Below are 19304 nucleotides of genomic sequence, written 5' to 3'. Positions count from 1 at the left end.
GAAAGGAAAATTTGATGGAGAGAGTTCGTTTTGGAAAGGAAGTGCTGTTTGGACCTCTACGCCTGACAGCAGACGATGTGCACTGCCTGCAACAGAACACACCCGAGAAGTTCTACGATGTGTCGTTCTACACCATCACCCGGCTGGAGGAAGTAAAGGGGCTCTTCCGTGCGAACGCGACAGCACCCGCCCTCGTGGATTTTAAAGTTGAGTCCATGTGCAGGCAAAATATGAGGGTGCTAACGGTGCATATGTTCAACCCCTGGGTCACTGAAGAAACGTTAGTGTGCTATCTCAGCCGGTATGTGACCATCTTGCCAGGAGTGAGAGACATTAAGGACGCCCTAGGCATCTGGACAGGGAAGAGGCAGTTTCGTGTGCTGCTAAAGGAAGACGAGAGCGGCCATGATGGATACCGCCATCCTCCTGCTTCGCTTTCCATCGGTGCTGACAGGGGCTACCTCATGTATGCTGGACAGCCTCGTTTCTGCAGGAAGTGTAGCACGTACGGGCACCTCGCGGATGCCTGCACACAGACTAGGTGCAGAAACTGTGGAATTATTGGACACACAATGAGGGATTGCACCGTGCCAAAGCGCTGCAGTCTGTGTAACTCAGAGGACCACCTGTTCCGTCACTGCCCGAAGGCAGTCCCCTCTTACGCCAGAGCGGTGAGCGGGAAAAGAGCTGAAGGCGGGAAAAGACCAGATGAGGGAGAAGGCATGGAACTACGCGCCATTGAGGAGGTTGTGGATGAGATAGTGATGGAGAGAGAACTGCGAGAGTCAGAGGAGAGCGGGAGTGAGACGCCATCATCATCTCACGAGGAGAGAGGAGAAGCGGACAGAAGTTGGAATAAGCAAGTGGAGGAGGAGAAGGGAGAGCCCACCGCGCCCGCGGCTACCGAGAGCTGGACAACGGTGAGAGAGAGGAGAAAGTGCTCGGTGAAAAGGAAGCAGATGAGCCCTGTTTCCCCACTCATCCACATGGAGGTGACGGAGAAGTCCGCTTTGGGGGGGAATCGCTTCAGTTGTTTCGAAAGCGGGAAGTCTGAGGAGAAAAGCGAGGGAAACCTGGGCAGCGCAGAGGAGTCTCTGCTAACCCCGTCAGGCGCGGCCTCCATCGTGAGCAGCGGTCTGGCACCCAGTGGGGTTCCAGCACCCACGCAGATGGAGGGGGAGCATGAGGAGGAGGACAGTGTTTTCCCGACCCCTATCTTGGTGGACAGTCCTCCGACTGGAGACCATCGTTTCCCAGACCGGCCGCCAAATGAGTTAATGTACTTAAAGTGAGTTTGGAAAATAATGTCATAATTAGATAGTTGTCTTTTTCCCTCTTTACCTCATGTCGTCTATTAACCTAGCTAGCATCAATGTTAGAGGGTTTAGGAACCCAGTTAAAAGGGCGACTGTTTTTTCCCATTTGTCCTCCATTCGCTTCTCTGTGTGTTTTTTACAAGAAGTACATTTAAAAGATCAAAATGACGTGGAGAGGTTTACGCGGGAATGGGTTCAGGGAGAGTCGAGGTGGAGTGTCGGAGGGGTGCATTCTACAGGGGTTGGTGTTCTATGTGGGAATAGGGATTTAAAAATAGTAGGAAGTTTTTCGGCAGTACACGGGAGGGTTTTAATAGTAGATATCGATTGGAAGGGTAAATGTTTTAGATTTATTAATGTATATGCACCATCGACACCCAAGGAAAGGAGGGAAATGCTTAACGACCTAGACGCTATTTTTATGACAAACAGACAGGTGTTTATGGGGGGAGATTTTAATGTGTCATATGACCGAGGTAATCTAGGCGGGCATCTTGTAAAAAGTCTTATAGGTAAATATAATTTGGTTGATTCTTATAGAATGGCGCATGCGGATGATCCCGGTTTCACTTGGGGAAACAGCAGGGGCTCGAGGAGCCGAATAGATTATCTGTTTGTTCCGCGTGAACTCCGTGTGTCCTCCGCATGCGTTACACCGGTTTTTTATTCGGACCACAGTTGCCTGTCTGTGACAGTAGAATTAAAAACAATTGAATTTGGAAAAGGGTATTGGAAAATTAATAACGGCATTTTACACGACAACATTTTTGGGACAAGATTCAGGTCTTTTTTCCAGGGCTGTGTAGCTATGAAACCGTTTTATTCCACTGTCATAGGGTGGTGGGAGAGCACAAAATTAAGAATCAAGAGTTTTATTCAGAATTTTTGCAAAGACAAAGTACGTAATAACCACACAGAATTTTATAAATTGCAGAACGAACTAAAAGATCTACACATTCAAGGAAATGTAAATGGTGCTGGATTAGATAAAGACAAATTGGGTATCCTACTGAAAAAGCAACACACATTATTTGAAAAGAAAGCTCGAGACTTCATTTTTAAAAGTCAGCAAGATAAATGGGAAAATGATGAGAAGTGCTCGGCATATTTTTTCAAGCAAATTAAATCACGGGGAAAGAGGAGGACTATTTCGGCTTTATTGGACCAAGATGGGGAGATGGTTGAGGATAGGGATGGCATGCTTGGTGTCGCTACACACCACTTTTCTCAGCTATTTCAAAAACAAACAATTGATTATGAGAAAGGGACTAAATTTTTAAAATGCGTGGATGTGCAAATACCTTTGGATATTAGAGACCAATTAGAAGGGGAATTGAAATTAGATGAAATTTATATGGCACTGAAGAGCATGAAAGATAACAAAGTACCAGGAGTGGATGGGCTCTCTAAAGAGTTTTACATTGTTTTTTGGGATATAATTGGATGTCATCTGTTGGAAGTGTTTAGAGCTATATTTGGTTTAGAGCATATGGGAGGTTCGATGTGTGAGGGGGTAATCTCTCTACTGTATAAAAAGGGAGACCCCAAGACATTAGCAAATTGGAGACCGTTAACAATGTTGTGTGTTGACTATAAATTATTAAGCAAAGCCGTAACTAATCGCCTATCTTCTGCCATGGCATATGTTGTTGGTTTAGACCAAACATGTGGTGTGGTGGGGAGAAGATTAACCTGGAACTTACAATTGCACAGAGACGTTCAAGCCTATTTAGAGGAAAGGCACCTGCAAGCTATTACTGTGAATTTGGACCAGGAAAAAGCCTTTGACATGGTAAACCATGAGTTTTTGTTTAGAATTATGGGGAAATTTGGGTTTGGAAATAATTTTATGAAATGGGTAAAAATTCTGTATAGTAATGTGGGTAGCAGGGTAAATATTAATGGGAATATTGGAAATGTTATCAAGCAATTACGAGGTGTCAGACAGGGGGACCCTCTATCTGCTCTATTGTATGTTTTATATATTGAACCTTTCGCATGCGCAATTAGGAAAAATTACAACATCAAAGGCATCATTTTACCTGGAGGGGATATGCTAAAAATATCGCAATATGCGGACGACACAGTTTTATATTTACAAGACGACCTGAGCTTGAAAGAGTCTATCAAAGTCATTGATGAATTCTCTGTTGCGTCTGGGTCGAAGATAAACAAGAATAAAACAGAAATAAAATATTTGGGACAGTGGAAAAGGAGAACGGACCAGTTATGTGGTTTGACTGTGTGCACAGGACCAATGGTTGTGCTCGGCATATCTTTCGGAAATGAAATTAAAGATGACATGTTCAATTGGAAAGAAAAACTATTATCGATTAATAAAAGATTGGGACTGTGGAAAGTCAGGCGACTATCTTTTAGTGGGAAGGTGTTAGTGCTGAAGGCGGACATTCTGCCTTCATTACTTCACCTTGCATATGTGTTTCCCATGCCGGTGTCACTAAGAAAAACTTTTATACGGGTACTGTTTAATTTCTTTTGGGGGGGATATGAGTACATCCGTAGAGATCGGATGTACCAGCCTATAGAGGCTGGTGGAAGGGATTTCCCTCATATTCCTCTCAAGCTAGATGCGTTGTTCTACACAAACATTTGTAGTCTTTTGTCGTCTTCTGTACACAAATGTCACATTTTAATAAAATTCTGGCTGTCTGTACCGTTAAGATTCATGGTGAAGTGGGATAATAGTAAGCCAAAAGCTGAAATTATCCCGTTACATTTTAAGAAAATAGTGGAATGGGCAAGGAAAACCCCTGTCTGCAAAGTAAAGGAAAATGTAATCAACCACAGATTGCTATACGCCAAATTAATAGAAAATTGTCGTCCTAGAGACGGATTACCAATATCACCTTCCACCTGGCTACGGACACAATTAAAAGGGTTAGACAACAGACTGAAAGATTTTAATTGGCTTGTTTTACACAGACGTCTTCCGGTCCGTTCAACTTTATACGATCATAACTTGACCCTAAATAAATTCTGTCCTAGGGACAATTGTTTCGCAATTGAAACAATTCCACATGTTTTATGGGAATGTTCTTTTGCTCAATCAGTTTGGGGAAAAAGTAAACAATTTTTTGAGATTTTAAAAAACATTGATTATGAAGGGGTTGCCAAACTTGAAATAAAAAATGTGGAAAGGGTGCAATTATTAGCATTAGTGACTCTGGTGTCCCTTATCAAGACCAAACTTTGGGAGGCCAGATGTGGTGCAGTTAATGACACTCTCAAGTGGTCACCGACGGGATTGGTTCAATTTATAAAACAAGAAGTATGGAAAAGAATACAATTTGAAATAGATAAGGGGGGCATTGCATCAGTAAGACAGAGATGGAAAGGGATTTACCCGTCATTGTAAATGTGTTTATAACTGATATATAATTGTATTACATAGGTACAATTGAAATGTAATCTAAGCCTTTATAGATATTTGATATACACAGTTTTATCCAGAGTGCATTTTGGCATATGTATATATATGTATATATTTTTATATATAGAATTGTTTGTATTGTTTTTGGAGATTGTTAGAGGCATGTTAATGTTGAATATAGGCCAATAATACTGCTCAGGTTCTGCAGAACAGCACTTTTTTTTAGGAGTTTTGATATTCTTATATTGTTACGGTACTTGTTGATACTGTTTGTAAGTATCCATGTTATGTACAACGTTATGCACTGAATTTGTATTTGAATGTGAAATGAAAATAAAAATTATTTTTCCAAAAAAAAAAAAAAAAAAAAATCTGTTCTTATCAGTTTAATATCTGATACGTCCCCTATCTGGGGACCATATATTAAATTGATTTTTGGAATAGGGAGATGGAATAGGGGCTTGCTCCGTCCACTCCACGCATCGACCTGGTATTGCAGTACCTCCAGGAACGGTGCACCCCCTGCCGTTGTAAATATAAATTGGACGAAGTTAACCGGATGTTACTTTTATTAGAATCATTACGTTTGAGCAAGTCTGTCAATGATGCCTAGAAAGTGGTGAAGCCATTTTATGCCGTTTGTATGTGTATAAAATGATGTACAAAAATACAGATGAGCTGTTTAAAAAGGAAATGCAACAAAACTTCCAGAAGAAAACACCTGTTCTCACTTGCACCAACGAAACGAGACAAATCGTTATTGAGTTAAAACCAGATTTACTGCTAAACTGGAATAAAAATCTATCAAATAGGGGTGTGGGAAACCATTTGCAGATAACAATATTGACATAACATTTGATATTTTACAAAATATCTCAGGTAAAATAATTGTCCACTTGGTGGCGCCAGACTTCCACCGACCGTCGCCTTGTTCAAGCTATGTGTTCAATCAAAATGCATTTTAATGTTGAACCACTCGACTTCATTACATAGTACATCATCAACACAAATAATGTATGAAATAAAAATAGTCTATATATTTTTTTAATCTGTCTGTAGAGCCTTGCATGATAAGGTCATTGTAGGGAGGCCTTTATAAAGTTGCCCTCCTAAATTACTAGAGGCCAAACTTCAAAGATGTCCATGGCACTGGACTGCAGTGAGAGCTAGACCGACAATGCGTCCTACGGTCCTGGCTGCCTAACTAAATGTGTGCTTCGCATAATACACTTTTGCAAACATGGCACTTTTGAGGCACACTTTTAAAATTAGGCTTAGTCAGTCACTACAGCAAACTTCATATCATGCACATAAAATACCAATAGGCATATTGGGTTGGAGAGCATCTATCTACTCACGAAATACTGTATATCGATGAATAAAACATGCACTGCTTTGTTTCATACTGAAAGTTGTCATAATTCAAGTTCCATCCATGAAATATTGGAATGTGGAGAAAAAGTGTCCAATAGTGGTTGAACTATAATCCTACAAATCTACTTTCATTCTCACTACTCGTGGAACTGTATGACAACAGTCCAGTCGTCGTGAACCGTGCGCCAGGCTCCAGGTTTAACCTGCTACATAAGTTCCCAAATGATTACAATAGGCTACATGTCCAAAATGATCGCTAAAATAAATGTATGTGGGTATTACTGACAGACGGCTCCAGATCGTTGCTGATACTAATTGTAAAATAAAAGCCTGGGCGTATAATCGAACCCTTCTAAATCGCATGTTTTCAGCTCGGCAGGTTTAGCCCTACAGAAGCCTGTAGCTTGGGGCTCCAAATGTCATACAAGCGAATCATGACGGCACACAATCAGAATTCTGAATAATGGCACAGTTATGTATAACCTACTAGACCGTGGAAAAATCCATTTAATATATTGTCCCCAGATAGGGGACATATCAGATATTAAACTGATAAGAACAGATTTATTTTATTTTGGAAAAATGGTTATTGTCGCAGGGTTTCTTAAAATAGCTCATACTTTTAACATAATCATTTGTACGCTTTAAAACGACATAATATGCATAAAAAACTGCATTGAAACATTATATGTTAAAAGTACATGTTATTAAAACAATAAAACACCCTAAGAAAGAAGTACTTTTAAACATGTCCCATCTGTAAAAGCCATTTCAAATGTGCACATTATAATTGAAACGAGTATACCTTTTAAAGACATGTAAAAGGTTTAAAAGTCCCTTTATTAAAAAAGAGGTCTTCTCTCCTTTGTGCAGGAACGAGGTGAGTCCTTATCACATTTGCCTCCTCCTGCTCTTCCGAATCAACTCCGCCCCCCATCCTTCAGGGCCCAGAAGAGATCCCTCCCCTAGGCGCTGCAGCACTGTCAGGCCGGGACCTTAGATGTTGTGGGTGATACTTTGTCTGGGGTTGAGGCTCTATTTTGTCCATACCACCTCAGGGCTTCCGTAGCTATCAAGGCCACTGTCTGATGGGTGGTCTCCACGCGTTTCCCTACCAACAAGTTGTCAGAGGACCACAGTGCGTCCTTCAGACACGTGAGGGTGAGCCAGAGCTTGGTGGAATCGGCCTTCGGTCCACCCGTTACAGCAGGAGGTGAGGTGTTGTGTCCTGAGCTGAGACGTTGTGTCCTGAGCTGAGGCGTGGTGTCCTGAGCTGAGGCGTGGTGTCCTGAGCTGAGGCGTGGTGTCCTGAGCTGAGGCGTGGTGTCCTGAGCTGAGGCGTGGTGTCCTCCCCTGCTGGCAGACACGAGGAGATCAGGGGGCTTCTTTCCACAGGTCTCTGGTTTATTTCATTGCAGTTACTCTTCTCTTCCTTATAGTTTCTTAATGTTTGGTATCTGTTTTGATATTTACATTTACATTAGTGGTACATATAGAGAGGAGACTGGGACAGGCCTTTCTCCGGTATTAACACTTAAGCTCACCACACCTCCTCCTCTTCCTCCTCCTAACTCACGATGGAGGTATAGGACTAGAATAACCTCATCAGGCCTTATCAATCAACCAATCAATTCATCAATCAATAGATTATTATATATGACCCTCTACACACTTAGTACCCTGTATGTCCCCATAATATGAACGAGAGAGTGAGAGAGAGGAGATTGAGAGTCAGCACAAAAAACAGTCCAGCTCAACAACAACCCCTCAACCAGACCCGGAGAGCTGAAGGTGGAGAGAAACATGTCTATAACTGTAGGCAAAATCAGAAGGAGAAAGAGCAGGAGGAGAGGAACGGACTGCTGGAGGAGAGGAACGGACTGCTGGAGGAGAGGAACGGACTGCTGGAGGAGAGGAACGGACTGCTGGAGGAGAGGAACGGACTGCTGGAGGAGAGGAACGGACTGCTGGAGGAGAGGAACGGACTGCTGGAGGAGAGGAACGGACTGCTGGAGGAGAGGAACGGACTGCTGGAGGAGAGGAACGGACTGCTGGAGGAGAGGAACGGGCTGCTGGAGGAGAGGAACGGGCTGCTGGAGGAGAGGAACGGGCTGCTGGAGGAGAGGAACAGACTGCTGGAGGAGAGGAACAGGAACATTTTACATTTGGCTAGAAATTCTAAAGGAAATTATCTCAACAGAGAAAAATGTCCTCCTGTGTGCTACCTATATCCCCCCACTAGAATCGCCCATACTTTAATGAAGACAGCTTCTCCCTCCTGGAGGGGGAAATCAATCATTTCCAGGCACAGGGACATGTACTAGTCTGTGGTGACCTAAATGCCAGAACTGGATAAGAACCTGACACCCTCAGCACACAGGGGGACAAACATCTACCTGGAGGTTTAGCATTCCCTCCCCCATATACCCCCTAAGCACAAATACAACACCATAACCGACAAAAACGGGTCACAACTCCTGCAGCTCAGTCAACCGCTGGGTATGTACATAGTCAATGGTAGGCTTCGCGGAGACTCCAATGGTAGGTACACCTATAACTCATCTCTTGGCAGTAGTACTGTAGACTACTTTATCACTGACCTCAACCCAGAGTCTCTCAGAGCGTTCACAGTCAGCCCACTGACACCCCTATTAGATCGCAGAGAGAGTAGATTATTCTGGATAGGGCAGGTACTTGTGTAGTTCCTGTCCCTAGAAGTGAGGATGGAGATAATAGCAACATAATATTCAGTGTGGTCTAATTTGAGTATAATGAAGTACGTTTGTTGTGAGGTTTTTCTGTCCGCAGATACAGAGAGCTGTGAAAGCCTGTCTACAGATGAAGAGGTCCCAGTAAAGAGCAGTGGCTCTCAGTCCTGGTCCTGGGGTCTCAAAGGGGCACACATATGTGATGCTATCATTGATGTGATCCTGCTGTTGTCACATGCTAAACATGCACATGTGTGTTTACATGCATCTGTCTATCCAATGTTGTCATGATTTGTTATCAGGGATATTATACTTTAGTAATCCACAATGACCCCGGTGATGTTAAAGTCTAACAATGACATTATCTTCCATATTCCTACAGATACCTTATAACTGGAGATGACTTAAAAACGGTTGCCTACAGTTACCGTGTAGGGCACTGCAAGGTTGGGTGACCAGGGCACTGCAAGGTTGGGTGACCAGGGCACTGCAAGGTTGGGTGACCAGGGCACTGCAAGGTTGGGTGACCAGGGCACTGCAAGGTTGGGTGACCAGGGCACTGCAAGGTGGGGTGACCAGGGTAATCTGGGACTGTCTCCTGGGGGAATTCAGGTGTGTGCAGGCTACCTGTGTCCGGCATAACTTCATGAGGATGGACACGAGGACCAGGAGGGGATCTGCAGCTCGCCGCCGTGTCCCAGAGGAGGGGTCTGCTGCTCTGCAGGATGTTTCAAGGATGGGGTCCAACAACACAGCATGGGGAGGCAATCCGTGTGTGGGAGATCTTCACCTCCTACTTCTTTGAAGAGGGTGCTGTTTCCTGGCAACACCATAGACTACACTACGCACAACCAAAGGCTCTTTTAAGAGGGTGCTGTTTCCTGGCAACACCATAGACTGCACTACGCACAACCAAAGGCTCGTTTAAGAGCCATTCACATTGCAATAAGACTATTCTTCCATTTACTTGACTATGTCAACTGCAGTTATTCAATTCCCAGTTTCTTTCAATTTCTCAGGTAAGGGTGCTGTTTAGGTAAGGGTGCTGTTTAGGTAAGGGTGCTGTTTAGGTAAGGGTGCTGTTTAGGTAAGGGTGCTGTTTAGGTAAGGGTGCTGTTTAGGTAAGGGTGCTGTTTAGGTAAGGGTGCTGTTTAGGTAAGGGTGCTGTTTAGGTAAGGGTGCTGTTTAGGTATGGGTGCTGTTTAGGTATGGGTGCTGTTTAGGTACGGGTGCTGTTTAGGTACGGGTGCTGTTTAGGTACGGGTGCTGTTTAGGTACGGGTGCTGTTTAGGTACGGGTGCTGTTTAGGTACGGGTGCTGTTTAGGTACGGGTGCTGTTTAGGTACGGGTGCTGTTTAGGTACGGGTGCTGTTTAGGTAAGGGTGCTGTTTAGGTAAGGGTGCTGTTTAGGTATGGGTGCTGTTTAGGTATGGGTGCTGTTTAGGTATGGGTGCTGTTTAGGTATGGGTGCTGTTTAGGTATGGGTGCTGTTTAGGTACGGGTGCTGTTTAGGTACGGGTGCTGTTTAGGTACGGGTGCTGTTTAGGTACGGGTGCTGTTTAGGTACGGGTGCTGTTTAGGTAAGGGTGCTGTTTAGGTAAGGTTGTGACGTCTGTACAAAAACAGAACATGTTATTTTAAGTCCCAATTTGAAAAAAATGTAGAACTATAACCCACACCTACCCACTCATATATCAATCTGATTGATGGATTGTGTTGTGCAGTAAGCAGGCTCAGGTGTATAACTGTGGCTTCTTCCAACTTCAAAGAATAGGCAAGAGGGCCAACCATGGAGAATAGGCAAGAGGGCCAACCATGGAGAATAGGCAAGAGGGCCAACCATGGAGAATAGGCAAGAGGACCAACCATGGAGAATAGGCAAGAGGGCCAACCATGGAGAATAGGCAAGAGGGCCAACCATGGAGAATAGGCAAGAGGACCAACCATGGAGAATAGGCAAGAGGGCCAACCATGGAGAATAGGCAAGAGGACCAACCATGGAGAATAGGCAAGAGGACCAACCATGGAGAATAGGCAAGAGGGCCAAGCATGGAGAGTAGGCCAGAGGGCCAACCATGGAGAATAGGCCAGAGGGCCAACCATGGAGAATAGGCCAGAGGGCCAACCATGGAGAATAGGTAAGAGGACCAACCATGGAGAATAGGCAAGAGGGCCAACCATGGAGAATAGGCCAGAGGACCAACCATGGAGAATAGGCAAGAGGACCAACCATGGAGAATAGGCAAGAGGGCCAACCATGGAGAATAGGCAAGAGGGCCAACCATGGAGAATAGGCAAGAGGGCCAACCATGGAGAATAGGCAAGAGGACCAACCATGGAGAATAGGCAAGAGGACCAACCATGGAGAATAGGCAAGAGGGCCAAGCATGGAGAGTAGGCCAGAGGGCCAACCATGGAGAATAGGCCAGAGGGCCAACCATGGAGAATAGGCCAGAGGGCCAACCATGGAGAATAGGTAAGAGGACCAACCATGGAGAATAGGCAAGAGGGCCAACCATGGAGAATAGGCCAGAGGACCAACCATGGAGAATAGGCAAGAGGACCAACCATGGAGAATAGGCAAGAGGGCCAACCATGGAGAATAGGCAAGAGGGCCAACCATGGAGAATAGGCAAGAGGGCCAACCATGGAGAATAGGCAAGAGGGCCAACCATGGAGAATAGGCAAGAGGGCCAACCATGGAGAATAGGCAAGAGGGCCAACCATGGAGAATAGGCAAGAGGGCCAACCATGGAGAATAGGCAAGAGGGCCAACCATGGAGAATAGGCAAGAGGGCCAACCATGGAGAATAGGCAAGAGGGCCAACCATGGAGAATAGGCAAGAGGGCCAACCATGGAGAATAGGCAAGAGGGCCAACCATGGAGAATAGGCAAGAGGGCCAACCATGGAGAATAGGCAAGAGGGCCAACCATGGAGAATAGGCAAGAGGGCCAACCATGGAGAGTAGGCAAGAGGACCAACCATGGAGAGTAGGCAAGAGGGCCAACCATGGAGAGTAGGCCAGAGGGCCAACCATGGAGAATAGGCAAGAGGGCCAACCATGGAGAATAGGCCAGAGGACCGACCATGGAAGACACTTTATTATTTCTATAACTACGTTGTATTGTTTGTCCTCGTGTGTCTGTGCATGTTTTCAAGCCTAAAGTCCGCAGCCACTTAGTGTGGACACCAGGTGAGGCCACACACACAGATTCATGTTGACTGTCTATTTAACTACCTTATTTTCTCAATAAGGGGCGGCAGGGTAGCCTGGTGGTTAGAGCGTTGGACTAGTAACCGGAAGGTTGCAAGTTCAAACCCCCGAGCTGACAAGGTACAAATCTGTAGTTCTGCCCCTGAACAGGCAGTTAACCCACTGTACCTAGGCCGTCATTGAAAATAGAATTTGTTCTTAACTGACTTGCCTAGTTAAATAAAAAATAAAAAGTCTCTTTCCTTCACTTCATCCCTCTCTCCCCTTCATCCCTCTTCACTTCATCCCTCTCTTCACTTCATCCCTCTCTCCCCTTCATCCCTCTCTCCCCTTCATCCCTCTCTCCTCTTCATCCCTCTCTCCTCTTCATCCCTCTCTCCTCTTCATCCCTCTCTCCTCTTCATCCCTCTCTCCTCTTCACCCCTCTCTCCTTCACCCCTCTCTCCTCTTCATCCCTCTCTCCTCTCCTCTTCATCCCTCTCTCCTCTAGGTTATATCAGCTGTGTCGGTGAACAAGAGAGTACGCGTTCACCACTATTATGTCTCTAGCCAGAAGTTTTGTTTTGGCGTTTCTGATTTATTCTACAATTCAAACACGGAGATCATCCCAAACTGTCCTTCCACCTGCACCGAGAGACACGGGTGGTAAATCTTCGCTTTCATAGTGTGAATTTCAACCATGAACAACTTTACCGGCACCTGATATCACCTTTCCCTGCGGGAACAGCTGAGCCGCTCGGTAGAGGTACACAGGAAGCGCCGCTGAGACCCTAACACGCCGCGTGTTACTACCTTCAGCCTGCTACTCTGTGGCGATGTAAAACCCCTGTCCTGGCCCAAACACCACAAAACAAGCTCAACAACTATGCCCACACTGTGGTAAAACCGTAAGGAATCATTAAAAAAAAGGGTTGGCTTGCGACATTTGTGGTTTGTTCGTTCACATAAAGTGTGGAGCAATCAAACCCCTTGTTGTATGATGAAGCTGTACAGTATCAAAGCCACATTTCGCTTGTTTGCAATGTATGCCGTTTAAATGCGGTGCCAAACATTGGGATACTGGACACAAGCAGGGATGATGGGTGCAATCTATAGACGAGATAGTCAATGTATCAGCAGTGGGCACAGAAAATGACTGTTTCAATCGGAGAAGAATTGTATTTTGTTAGAGATTGGTTGACTGACAACAAATTGTCACTACATTTGTGAAAAACCGAATCGATTTTGTTTGGAACAAAACATAGATTGCTTATAGGGCTGACAAGATAAAGGGGAACTGTGCAGGCAAGGAGATTGAATCTCAAACGTGTAACTTCACTTGCTGTGTCCCGAGATCAATCCCTTTCTGAAGACCTGATTGCTGCTAAAATTCTTTCTAAAATGGCGAACAAATTAACATTTCTATCGTAACACTAGATATTTTAACATCAAAGTTAAGAAACCGCTTGTCTCAACCTTGATTCAGTGTCATTTTGCATATGCCTGCGCTGCTTGGTATAGTGGGCTATCAAAAAAGCTGAAAAAGAGAATGCAGGTCATGCAAAATAGTCTTCCCTAGGACCCACATAATGTTATCTGGTATATGCTGAATATCTTCCCTAGGACCCACATAATGTTATCTGGTATATGCTGAATATCTTCCCTAGGACCCACATAATGTTATCAGGTATATGCTGAATATCTTCCCTAGGACCCACATAATGTTATCTGGTATATGCTGAATATCTTCCCTAGGACCCACATAATGTTATCTGGTATATGCTGAATATCTTACCTAGGACCCACATAATGTTATCTGGTATATGCTGAATATCTTCCCTAGGACCCACATAATGTTATCTGGTATATGCTGAATATCTTCCCTAGGACCCACATAATGTTATCTGGTATATGCTGAATATCTTCCCTAGGACCCACATAATGTTATCAGGTATATGCTGAATATCTTACCTAGGACCCACATAATGTTATCAGGTATATGCTGAATATCTTCCCTAGGACCCACATAATGTTATCTGGTATATGCTGAATATCTTCCCTAGGACCCACATAATGTTATCTGGTATATGCTGAATATCTTCCCTAGGACCCACATAATGTTATCTGGTATATGCTGAATATCTTACCTAGGACCCACATAATGTTATCTGGTATATGCTGAATATCTTCCCTAGGACCCACATAATGTTATCTGGTATATGCTGAATATCTTCCCTAGGACCCACATAATGTTATCTGGTATATGCTGAATATCTTCCCTAGGACCCACATAATGTTATCTGGTATATGCTGAATATCTTCCCTAGGACCCACATAATGTTATCTGGTATATGCTGAATATCTTCCCTAGGACCCACATAATGTTATCTGGTATATGCTGAATATCTTCCCTAGGACCACATAATGTTATCAGGTATATGCTGAATATCTTACCTAGGACCCACATAATGTTATCAGGTATATGCTGAATATCTTCCCTAGGACCCACATAATGTTATCTGGTATATGCTGAATATCTTCCCTAGGACCACATAATGTTATCTGGTATATGCTGAATATCTTACCTAGGACCCACATAATGTTATCTGGTATATGCTGAATATCTTACCTAGGACCCACATAATGTTATCTGGTATATGCTGAATATCTTACCTAGGACCCACATAATGTTATCTGGTATATGCTGAATATCTTACCTAGGACCCACATAATGTTATCTGGTATATGCTGAATATCTTACCTAGGACCCACATAATGTTATCTGGTATATGCTGAATATCTTCCCTAGGACCCACATAATGTTATCAGGTATATGCTGAATATCTTACCTAGGACCCACATAATGTTATCAGGTATATGCTGAATATCTTCCCTAGGACCCACATAATGTTATCTGGTATATGCTGAATATCTTCCCTAGGACCCACATAATGTTATCTGGTATATGCTGAATATCTTCCCTAGGACCCACATAATGTTATCAGGTATATGCTGAATATCTTACCTAGGACCACATAATGTTATCTGGTATATGCTGAATATCTTACCTAGGACCCACATAATGTTTTCTGGTATATGCTGAATATCTTCCCTAGGACCACATAATGTTATCTGGTATATGCTGAATATCTTCCCTAGGACCACATAATGTTATCTGGTATATGCTGAATATCTTACCTAGGACCCACATAATGTTATCTGGTATATGCTGAATATCTTCCCTAGGACCCACATAATGTTATCTGGTATATGCTGAATATCTTCCCTAGGACCACATAATGTTATCAGGTATATGCTGAATATCTTACCTAGGACCCACATAATGTTATCAGGTATATGCTGAATATCTTCCCTAGGACCCACATAATGTTATCTGGTATATGCTGAATATCTTCCCTAGGACCACATAATGTTATCTGGTATATGCTGAATATCTTACCTAGGACCCACATAATGTTATCTGGTATATGCTGAATATCTTACCTAGGACCCACATAATGTTATCTGGTATATGCTGAATATCTTACCTAGGACCCACATAATGTTATCTGGTATATGCTGAATATCTTACCTAGGACCCACATAATGTTATCTGGTATATGCTGAATATCTTACCTAGGACCCACATAATGTTATCTGGTATATGCTGAATATCTTCCCTAGGACCCACATAATGTTATCAGGTATATGCTGAATATCTTACCTAGGACCCACATAATGTTATCAGGTATATGCTGAATATCTTCCCTAGGACCCACATAATGTTATCTGGTATATGCTGAATATCTTCCCTAGGACCCACATAATGTTATCTGGTATATGCTGAATATCTTCCCTAGGACCCACATAATGTTATCAGGTATATGCTGAATATCTTACCTAGGACCACATAATGTTATCTGGTATATGCTGAATATCTTACCTAGGACCCACATAATGTTTTCTGGTATATGCTGAATATCTTCCCTAGGACCACATAATGTTATCTGGTATATGCTGAATATCTTCCCTAGGACCACATAATGTTATCTGGTATATGCTGAATATCTTACCTAGGACCCACATAATGTTATCTGGTATATGCTGAATATCTTCCCTAGGACCCACATAATGTTATCTGGTATATGCTGAATATCTTCCCTAGGACCCACATAATGTTATCTGGTATATGCTGAATATCTTCCCTAGGACCCACATAATGTTATCAGGTATATGCTGAATATCTTACCTAGGACCACATAATGTTATCTGGTATATGCTGAATATCTTCCATAGGACCCACATAATTTTATCTGGTATATGCTGAATATCTTCCCTAGGACCACATAATGTTATCTGGTATATGCTGAATATCTTCCCTAGGACCACATAATGTTATCTGGTATATGCTGAATATCTTACCTAGGACCCACATAATGTTATCTGGTATATGCTGAATATCTTCCCTAGGACCCACATAATGTTATCTGGTATATGCTGAATATCTTCCCTAGGACCCACATAATGTTATCTGGTATATGCTGAATATCTTCCCTAGGACCCACATAATGTTATCTGGTATATGCTGAATATCTTCCCTAGGACCCACATAATGTTATCTGGTATATGCTGAATATCTTACCTAGGACCCACATAATGTTATCTGGTATATGCTGAATATCTTCCCTAGGACCCACATAATGTTATCTGGTATATGCTGAATATCTTACCTAGGACCCACATAATGTTATCTGGTATATGCTGAATATCTTACCTAGGACCCACATAATGTTATCTGGTATATGCTGAATATCTTCCCTAGGACCCACATAATGTTATCTGGTATATGCTGAATATCTTCCCTAGGACCCACATAATGTTATCTGGTATATGCTGAATATCTTACCTAGGACCCACATAATGTTATCAGGTATATGCTGAATATCTTACCTAGGACCCACATAATGTTATCAGGTATATGCTGAATATCTTCCCTAGGACCCACATAATGTTATCAGGTATATGCTGAATGTCTTACCTAGGACCCACATAATGTTATCTGGTATATGCTGAATATCTTCCCTAGGACCACATAATGTTATCAGGTATATGCTGAATATCTTACCTAGGACCCACATAATGTTATCAGGTATATGCTGAATATCTTCCCTAGGACCCACATAATGTTATCTGGTATATGCTGAATATCTTCCCTAGGACCACATAATGTTATCTGGTATATGCTGAATATCTTACCTAGGACCCACATAATGTTATCAGGTATATGCTGAATATCTTCCCTAGGACCCACATAATGTTATCTGGTATATGCTGAATATCTTCCCTAGGACCCACATAATGTTATCTGGTATATGCTGAATATCTTCCCTAGGACCCACATAATGTTATCAGGTATATGCTGAATATCTTACCTAGGACCCACATAATGTTATCAGGTATATGCTGAATATCTTCCCTAGGACCCACATAATGTTATCTGGTATATGCTGAATATCTTCCCTAGGACCCACATAATGTTATCTGGTATATGCTGAATATCTTCCCTAGGACCCACATAATGTTATCTGGTATATGCTGAATATCTTACCTAGGACCCACATAATGTTATCTGGTATATGCTGAATATCTTCCCTAGGACCCACATAATGTTATCTGGTATATGCTGAATATCTTCCCTAGGACCCACATAATGTTATCTGGTATATGCTGAATATCTTCCCTAGGACCCACATAATGTTATCTGGTATATGCTGAATATCTTCCCTAGGACCCACATAATGTTATCTGGTATATGCTGAATATCTTCCCTAGGACCCACATAATGTTATCTGGTATATGCTGAATATCTTCCCTAGGACCACATAATGTTATCAGGTATATGCTGAATATCTTACCTAGGACCCACATAATGTTATCAGGTATATGCTGAATATCTTCCCTAGGACCCACATAATGTTATCTGGTATATGCTGAATATCTTCCCTAGGACCACATAATGTTATCTGGTATATGCTGAATATCTTACCTAGGACCCACATAATGTTATCTGGTATATGCTGAATATCTTACCTAGGACCCACATAATGTTATCTGGTATATGCTGAATATCTTACCTAGGACCCACATAATGTTATCTGGTATATGCTGAATATCTTACCTAGGACCCACATAATGTTATCTGGTATATGCTGAATATCTTACCTAGGACCCACATAATGTTATCTGGTATATGCTGAATATCTTCCCTAGGACCCACATAATGTTATCAGGTATATGCTGAATATCTTACCTAGGACCCACATAATGTTATCAGGTATATGCTGAATATCTTCCCTAGGACCCACATAATGTTATCTGGTATATGCTGAATATCTTCCCTAGGACCCACATAATGTTATCTGGTATATGCTGAATATCTTCCCTAGGACCCACATAATGTTATCAGGTATATGCTGAATATCTTACCTAGGACCACATAATGTTATCTGGTATATGCTGAATATCTTACCTAGGACCCACATAATGTTTTCTGGTATATGCTGAATATCTTCCCTAGGACCACATAATGTTATCTGGTATATGCTGAATATCTTCCCTAGGACCACATAATGTTATCTGGTATATGCTGAATATCTTACCTAGGACCCACATAATGTTATCTGGTATATGCTGAATATCTTCCCTAGGACCCACATAATGTTATCTGGTATATGCTGAATATCTTCCCTAGGACCCACATAATGTTATCTGGTATATGCTGAATATCTTCCCTAGGACCCACATAATGTTATCAGGTATATGCTGAATATCTTACCTAGGACCACATAATGTTATCTGGTATATGCTGAATATCTTACCTAGGACCCACATAATGTTATCTGGTATATGCTGAATATCTTCCCTAGGACCACATAATGTTATCTGGTATATGCTGAATATCTTCCCTAGGACCACATAATGTTATCTGGTATATGCTGAATATCTTACCTAGGACCCACATAATGTTATCTGGTATATGCTGAATATCTTCCCTAGGACCCACATAATGTTATCTGGTATATGCTGAATATCTTCCCTAGGACCCACATAATGTTATCTGGTATATGCTGAATATCTTCCCTAGGACCCACATAATGTTATCTGGTATATGCTGAATATCTTCCCTAGGACCCACATAATGTTATCTGGTATATGCTGAATATCTTACCTAGGACCCACATAATGTTATCTGGTATATGCTGAATATCTTCCCTAGGACCCACATAATGTTATCTGGTATATGCTGAATATCTTACCTAG

General features: G+C 42.6%; 1 protein-coding gene, 1 non-coding gene and 1 pseudogene across 2 annotated transcripts in view; 1 reads left to right on the top strand and 2 right to left on the bottom strand.

Moving 5' to 3' along the window:
• Window positions 1–19304, bottom strand: part of LOC139376309 (nascent polypeptide-associated complex subunit alpha, muscle-specific form-like) — a 75287-nt gene that overhangs the window by 28380 nt on the left and 27603 nt on the right. The gene's annotated exons all lie outside the window — the stretch shown is intronic.
• On the top strand, window positions 5047–5231 carry LOC139383779 (U2 spliceosomal RNA). The gene has a single exon (XR_011628791.1). It is a non-coding gene; the product is annotated as a U2 spliceosomal RNA (small nuclear RNA).
• Window positions 6570–6668, bottom strand: LOC139383507 (U2 spliceosomal RNA; annotated as a pseudogene).

Source organism: Oncorhynchus clarkii, chromosome 2 (assembly GCF_045791955.1).
Source record: "Oncorhynchus clarkii lewisi isolate Uvic-CL-2024 chromosome 2, UVic_Ocla_1.0, whole genome shotgun sequence".
Taxonomy (NCBI): domain Eukaryota; kingdom Metazoa; phylum Chordata; class Actinopteri; order Salmoniformes; family Salmonidae; genus Oncorhynchus; species Oncorhynchus clarkii.
This window is presented reverse-complemented; position numbering and strand designations above follow the sequence as displayed.